We start from the raw sequence: 8,956 nt of genomic DNA, 5'->3' as shown, positions 1-8,956 counted from the left end.
CAGAGCTCGGAGTAAGCCACTTGTATGCTTTCCTCCCACATATGAAATAGGCATCATCTGGGAGAACATAGGGGACAAAATGTAACATTACCGTATTGCAAACTTTCCATATAAAGAAGCCAATCCCTAGTTCTCTCATTTGCTCAGTACAAGTATCGGGCTGAATGATGTGGGCACAATACCCTGACGATACTTTTCCAACCCACATGGTCTTGCTTCCACGTGTATACTGGTACTGAAAATACTTTCCACTGTTGGCTATCTTACGTACAAGTTCAGAGTCGATAGGAATCCTATCAGCTCTGTGTGAAAAGGTCATTGTCTGGTAATTTCAAGTCACTTCCCAATTTCCTGGTTTTTGGAAATTGGAAATATTAAAACACAACAGGGACCTATCTACGTTGTACTGGTGGAGCTTCAAGCTAGGGGGCCTAGATATATTGAATTTCTTGTCCACCGGTCTCCCACCCCGTAATTCGAGTACCTCATCTATTACTAAAGTGTATGGTACTAATCCTGACTTACTCTGTCCTTGAGGTACCCGTGAGCACACCCAACATTCAGTCTGGTTTAAGACCTTACCCAATAATGAGTGGTAATCACTCAACGGATGTCGGTCCATGTCGATATTAATGTTGGACTGACATCTTTGGATGCACCCATCTTCGAATATGTTCTCACAATTCCTACAAATACAATATTCATCAGACAATAACCCTTCACATTGCCTCCGACCTCCATGACTACCAGAGCGCTTACCGATACCAGCCTTTACTCGAGTGATGTGCTGCTCCTGAGATCCTACAAATTCGTACTCGCCATCAGAACCCATTCCAGATCCTTGCTCGACCTCTCTGGGACCCTCACCAAAACAAATTGTCCTGATCAAAAACAGAATTACTAGCAGAACCCAAAACGCAGTCTCTTGTGATAGATCCATTTCGTTAGGGGAAAAAAGGAAAAATAAGGAGGAGAAAAGAAAGGAAAATGTAGGGGGGGGGGTAGTGAAAAAAGAAAGTGGTGCGACAACTGTCCTTGATCTTGTTGCTCTCCACGCTCAGGTGCCGTTCAACAGTCCTGCCTCTCAACTTTCCCGGAACAAACACTCTAGTGATATGAGGTTCTCTTCACCTTGCTCTCTGTCACAAGTTTTCTCCGGGTCAGCGACCTTCTTGCAGTGGGACGAGTGGACCCAAGTCTCTCTTTCGGCGACCTTTAATGCTGTAGAGCTGGTTAACAAGACTTGGTACGGTCCTTCCCGGGTTCACTACGATCTGCCGGCGGCTGGCCTCCCGGCGACCAGCATACCGGCGCCGGGAGGCCGGCCGCCGGCTTACCGACAGTGTGGAGAGCGCAAATGAGCCCCTTGCGGGCTCGCTGCGCTCGCCACGCTACAGGCACGGTGGCGCGCTATGTGCGCCACACTATTTTATTCTCCCTCCAGGGGGGTCGTGGACCCCCACGAGGGAGAATAAGTGTCGGTATGCCGGCTGTCGGGCTCCCGGCGCCGGTATGCTGGTCGCCGGGAGCCCGACCGCCGGCATACTGAAGACCACCCGTCCTTCCCACCTGTCTATGAGGCAACCTGAGCATAAGAAATTTTGAATCATCACATAATCCCCATGCTCAATGTCATGACAATTACTATTCGGTAGGTCAGGAATCACCAGCTTTAGATTTCTTTGTTGATTTCGCAGCTGCCGGCTCATCCTAACCAAATATTTCACAGTTATTTCATTATTGCATTTCAAATCATCCTGGGGGTCTATCATTACATGAGGTTGTCGACCAAAAAGAATTTCAAAGGGTGATAAGTTAAGCGGAGACCTGGGAGTGGGTTCTGATGCTGTACAACACTAATGGCAAAGCTTCTAGCCACAGCAATCTAATTCAGCCATCACTTTGCTCAGCTTGTTCTTAATAGTGCTGTTCACTCTCTCTACCTTCGCACTCGCCTGTGGTCGGTACGGAGTATGTAGCTTGCTATTAATTCCCATCAGTTTACACATGACCTGAAAGACTTCACCTGTAAAATTGGTACCCCTTTCACTTTCAATCACTCTAGGGATACCATATCTACACACAAATTCCTGCACAATTTTCTTTGCAGTGAACGTAGCAGTATTTGTTGCAGCAGGGAACGCTTCTACCCAGTTGGAAAACACATTGATACATACTAACACATATTTCAAATTCCTACAGGGTGGTAACTGTATGAAGTCGATTTGCATTACCTGAAAAGGTCCATCTGTAGGAGGGATATGGGATGGCACTGTTGGTATTGTCTTACCAATATTCTTCCTCAAGCAAGTAAAACAGGTCATTGCTCTCTTACCTGCATGAGAAGAGAATCCTGGTGCACACCAGTAGGCTCTTACCAGCTTGCACATACCCTCTTTGCCCAGATGAGTCAGACCGTGTGCCGCCTCAGCTAGACGTGGAAGATATGCTCTGGGGGCCACTGGCTTACCGTCAGTGGTGCAAGTGGGCGGGTACGGCGTACCCGTAAGAATTTAGCCGTGGGTACGCCGTACCCACACCGACGGGCCGCCGCTCCTCGCACCGCCGCTGATGTGAGGGAAGGAGAGCGCAGCCTGTGCCTCTCCTTCCCCTCAGTCTCCGGCGGGTGTCATAGTTTAATTCAGCGCCGATCCGTGAGCCAATCAGAGCTCGCGGTGCGAGCTCTGATTGGCTCATGGGTCGGCGCTGAATTAAACTGTGAGACACCCGCCGGAGACTGAGGGGAAGGAGAGGCACAGGCTGCGCTCTCCTTCCCTCACACAGGACGGCAGCGGCCAGCGGCAGCGGTGAGCAGGAAAGGGGGGGGGGGCATGTTATACCTGGCACTGGGGGATATCTGGCACTGGGGGGGCATTTCTATCTGGCACTGGGGGATATCTGGCACTGGGGGGGCATTTCTATCTGGCACTGGGGGATATCTGGCACTGGGGGGCATATATACCTGGCACTGGGGGATATCTGGCACTGGGGGGCATATATACCTGGCACTGGGGGATATCTGGCACAGGGGGGCATGTATACCTGGCACTGGGGGATATCTGGCACAGGGGGGCATGTATACCTGGCACTGGGGGATATCTGGCACTGGGGGGGCATGTATACCTGGCACTGGGGGATATCTGGCACTGGGGGCATATCTGGCACTGTAGGGGCATTTCTGTATCTGGCACGGGGGCAATGTATATCTGACACAGTGGGAGCATTTGTGTATCTGGCACTGTGGGGCAATGTGTATCTGGCACTGTGGGGCAATGTATATCTGGCACTGTGGGGCAACGTGTATCTGACACTGCGAGGCAATGTATATCTGGCACTCTGGGGGCATTTCTGTATCTGGCACTGTGGGGCAATGTGTATCTGGCACTGTTAGTCAATGTGTATCTGGCACTGTGGGGCAATGTATATCTGGCACTGTGGGGCAACGTGTATCTGGCACTGTGGGGCAACGTGTATCTGGCACTATTGGGGTCATACGTGTATCTGCCCCTCCCCCATATGTGTACCACGCCCCTATTTTCATTGGCCACGCCCCATGTGGCATTTGGCCACACCCATTTTTTTTGCGCACACAGTACCCGTGAGACATTTTTTCTACTTGCACCACTGCTTACCGTGTCCACCTGTCCAAAGTCCTGAGGACTTCTGACCATACCCCTTCGACTTCCAGACCACCCTTTCCTGTAGGGAACACAAAATTTGCATTTCAATTAGCTGTCGTGTGTTATCAGTTGTGTGAAGTAAACCATCTCTGGATGAGAGAAGAGAGGGGAATAATAGTAAAAAAAAGAAAATGTCAGGTTTGGCATTCACCAACAGGCTGTCACACCATCATGCATATAGGTGTCTGTACACAGTCTCCCTTCACCAGTATTCTCATTCTACATCCTTTGTGCATGACCAGGCACACTGCATTCATACTGGTGTCATTGTGCTGGTGAGAAATACTGGATTTGGGCAGAACGCTGACGGACCGAGTAGGCATGTGGCGTTTGAACTGTAATCGGGTCCATGTATTGTACCCTCCTGTCGGTGAACGTAAGAGATGAGGAGGAAACTTTGAAGAAAAATAACAGAGGTTAGTAACAGATACATTTGTAGAGGCAAAGAGGATTTTATAAAATTTGACAACTGGATTGGGCACTATGGGGAATGACTTTTCTACTAGGTCTATACCCCTAAAAAAAATTCTATGTGTCGTATCTCTACTGGGACTATCCCAGCCATCAATCCAGTGTCCTGTCCATCCTAACTTCATAGGGAGCCCGGTATCTGTGAGATAATTTCCTCTACCTGTGATGGACATGAATCTAGAACAGTGAAATGCAACATTAGTCTTTGTGGGTGACTAATATACTTTGCACTTCCTGATCGGGAGCACATTATATGTATTTCATATCTAACAAAGCTCCTGTTAAGTTAATCAGGGGCCATTTCTGCTAGAGAAAGAAGCAGAATTTTAGAGGCCTCATCTTAACCCCAGCAAGTTTTGTCAAAGGGTAAAGTTGCATTTATTCCGTTCTTCCCATTAACCGAATCTGTGTTTTCTATATGGCTCGTGATTCCTTACTATATGTCCCTTGATCCCATCTATGTGTTTAATGACGTGGCTTGTGTTTTCTGTCTAGGGGGTCTATATTAACTATGTGTCCTACTACTCCTACAATCTCTGGCGAAATGCCCTTCCTTTTTACAAATGTAACATATTCTCTGTCTTTTCCAAACAGCAGGGGTCTGGGGTTTGGGCTGTTGAGACCTTTCCTGTCAGAGCCTGTATACTTACTGTCATTAGCGTCTCCTCCTGTTGTTTTCTGCACCTAGCAATATTCTTGTGATGTCCAATAGCGCACTCTCTAAGACTAGCTACTGTGACCCCTCTCCAATTAGGCAAAGACGTTTGCACCCTGTCTCTTAATGTTTTATTGAGCCCGTCCATTAGCACAGAGACAGCCACCTCCCTGTAATTCGCATCGTTCCCTATATCCGATATCCCAATATATCTATCCATTATTTGCAGAGCCCGGTGGAAACATTCAGATGCCATTTCATTTTCTCTCTGTTTTATGGAGAAAATTCTTCTCCACTTAACAGTAGTGGGGAAATACACGTTCTCCTGATTGTGTTCATCAATCATAGGACCATCCGACTCTAATTTACAAATAGTAATACATTTTTGGGTGTCAATATTAGGGGGTAGGCACGCTTTCAAAAGTATCTGCCAATCTTTGTTTGCCGGTTCATATGCATTACACAAATCCTTTACATACTTCTGACATCTGGCTAAATGCTTCTGGGGTTTGGGGAATTCTGAAATGATTGATTGAAGTTCTGATCTGGACCACGGGCAATACATTGCATTATTCCTGGTGAGGATAACTCCCTATCGGTCATCCTATTGGGAGTTACGATTTCCAAGACAGGATGTAATCCTACCATTCCATTCCTAATCTGCTCACTGTGAGGTGTTAATGTCTCTGTGTAATGAACAGTCTCACACTTACCGATGTCTGTGATCTCACCAGTCCTTTCAATGGGGGATACTGTTACTGCTCTTACCGGTTGGACAGGGCCCACCTGCCTTTCCTGTAAGGCAATTGCCTGGATGAGAGCTGAGAGTGGGATGGATGCATCATTTTCCTCTGACCTATGACCTTGGAGAGAGTTCAAAGCAGAATACAACTTGCACGGGTTAAGGTTAACACATTGATTCTGCATTTTTCTATCATTTACAGATATACCATTGATTGTTGCCATCTTTTCCCCTGCGACATGTGTCAGTAACGGTGTGTTCGTGCCCTCATTCCTGCTAGGTTTGGAACTTGCTTTGCAAGTTTGTTCCCTTTGCACCTCCCCCTCTTGTTGCCACAGGTTTAAACAATCGTTATGTCTGATCCTTTGTTTTCTGGATTTAATCAGACATATTTTACTACCTACATTCTGCAGTACCTCTGGTTCAAAGCTGCCCACCCTAGGGAATGATACCCTATCTTTGTCAGTCATACGTACCCACTCATTGCACAAAGCCTCCGTGTGTGAACCATATTTTTCACACATAATAAACATTGCTGACCCTCTCGGCCGCAATCCTTCAGCCTGAACCCTAGCTACCATACATCTCTCACTTGAGCAACTGGCTCCCATAATTGTGGGCCTTTTCCCACAAACACCAAAATACTGAATGCAAGCAGACGGTGAAAGTTCTCCGAGCGCTCTTCACCCGCTCCTGCCCACATTGGCCAGTACTACGATACACTGTCGATAGTGGATCGCGATGTACCCAACGTAACTGGCTTCTATTTACTGGAAGTTTTTAGGAGTGACTTACCTTTTCCAGTAAATATCTACCGTTGGAGATATTCCGGAGAGAGACCAGCGAAAACTCCCTATGCACTTGTACACAAATCACGCTTGCGTATGCTCTACACAGCGCTGATGATACCACGATTTTACGCAAAAGCTCGTAAAGGGGTATCAAGTTGCGCTTTGTATCGCACCCACAAACATGCGGTCCAATTGCACAGCATATAGGTACTTGTTACCTATCCACTCTACGACCACTGGAATCGAATCACAAGCTGCGAAACCTCAGCCGGTGCGTATAAAAAAAAAAACCTATATGGGTCACAATTCACAATTCCCTACCACGCTCCTGTGCAAGTCTCCTCACGACTTGCGTACTTTACTATCTATACTAACGTGAGTCAGCCGCCTCATGCAGCCAAGCCTCCACTCACTTGGTGTACCAACAACGGGATCCCGAATTCCCGGGTTCAAATCCTCTCACTCCACTTTCAGCTCACACAAATACACAGCGTTTTTCTGTACAGAAAATTTTCACTCTTTCTGATCAGCAGCTTTACCCCAGAGGCAGTACAGTTTAAACAAAAGTCTTATACTAATCTGCTTTTGAAACCGGATAGTTATGTGCTATTGTATTTAAAGTATACTACCCTACCTTTGAATTGAACGAACTATCATGTAATTTGTACTTAGCGTCCGCACTCTTATGCAACTTTGCATAAACACGCGACCGTGCGTGCCTTTTACGCTGCGTGCGCGGTCCTGTACTGTCCGGGCCACGTGTACAAAACGTGCGTCCTCAATAAAACAAATCACACAACCTCTATAAATGTGAGCAATACAAACTATAATCGCTCACTGAACACAAACCACACTTGTTCCGTTTAACCCTTTTACAACTGGGCCAGAACCGCATTTTGTGTTTTTATTATTACTCCCTTAAATATATTTATTCAAATTTATCTATATAGCAACAAATGTATCCGATTTCACACAGATCTAAACTGGTCTACCAATATATACCTTGTGGCAACAATATGTGAGAGGGTATGCAAAGTATAGGTACACCCTGTGTACGTTGTTTTTTTTTGCCAAGAAAAATTACACAGATTTTTTAAAATAGCTTTTTTCCTGTTTACCTACAAGTTCTATCAGCACCTCTGTAGACCAGACAGAGCAGACGCCATCTAACAGCACACAAATAGGGATTTTAAAACATCCACCAACCAGGAAAAGGTTTAACGTAGATATCTTTCCTTCCTTTGCTGATACATGAAAGTCTGCTATGACCTGCTAGCCTGTGAGCATGTGAAAACTGGATCGAGACCCCAATTGTAAATGTTGATTTACTTACAGGACTAAAAGCAATACTTTAAACACACTTAATACACTTTAAAATCGAGCCGCTGCGGCCGCTGTATTTAACCTTTTACCCTTATATTGGTTACACATCTTACGTACACATATTTGTACCATGTACGCACTCTGCGTACGTATGCCGAAAGGGCATAGTGACTACACAGTTTGCGTACACAGGCCTACAAGCTGTTAGCACAATGCAGCAGCCCGAGTGGCTGTAAATACACTTTAAACCTTAGCAAAGAAATGGGACATGACACCAATTGTAATTCAAAAGCTATGTTGAGGTCCAACCCACAACGGTTATCTTTACTAGCAGGGGGTTACAACAATATTACAATACAATTAGAGAAAAAGGTTACAGTCAATGGTACATACGTTTGGTTTCGCCTGCGCTTCCCGGTCCGGTCCTCAGTCATCAAGGTAGATGACCTTCAGAGATTGACCTGGCCTGCAGCTGGCTATTTATACATTTGTCCAAAACCTAACACAATGGAAACTGTAATCTCTTTGTCCATTGGACACAGGGATGGTCATTTACAGTACAGGAGAGGTCATAGGTCAGTTTGAATAGGTGGGCGATGTCTGTTCCAGGTGCAGTTGCAGATGTTCTCCTCTGGGTTCCCGCCGCATATCAAGTGTACAGTAAATACAGTTAATATTTATATTCTGTTCCTGCGCATAACTATTCTCAGGAGCGTGCGATCTTCTGCAAGCTAACACCGGAATATTGCTCTTAAAACACCCTACAGCTGGATACCAAACACCACCTTATAACCTAGTTCTGTCCCCTCCTATCCTGTAAAGGTGAATCCCTTTGTTCTTATACCATTTAAACAAGTGTAACTCGCTGGTGTGGTGCAGGGAGACTATGTGTCCATTGTGCACTATTTGGATTAAATATGTAATGTGTTTTTATGGCTTTTCCATGCGATTACAAACACTACCGTAATTACTCATACCACACGCTAATACGCAGGACCACGGGAGCAACCATACGCAAATTGCGAATATGCGCACGCACGGCAGAACAAGTACGCGCACAGAGGCCATCTGTGTGTAATTTGTACGTGATGTGTGTGCTGCAATATTTTTTGACTTCGACAGTTGTGACAATGCTTCTTGTTTAAAGACGTTGCATTTTATTTGAAGATATTAAATGTTAAGTTTTAACTAGACTTTATCCCACCCTACTGTCATTCACAAGAGTGCCCCAGTTTCTGAGAGTCTTGTCCCTGCTACTGTAGGTTTATCTGTTCCTAGTGTAAATGACGGGCCC

The sequence above is a fragment of the Pseudophryne corroboree genome, chromosome 11 (genome assembly GCF_028390025.1).
Source record: "Pseudophryne corroboree isolate aPseCor3 chromosome 11, aPseCor3.hap2, whole genome shotgun sequence".
Taxonomy (NCBI): domain Eukaryota; kingdom Metazoa; phylum Chordata; class Amphibia; order Anura; family Myobatrachidae; genus Pseudophryne; species Pseudophryne corroboree.
Note: the sequence above shows the minus strand (reverse complement) of the source record.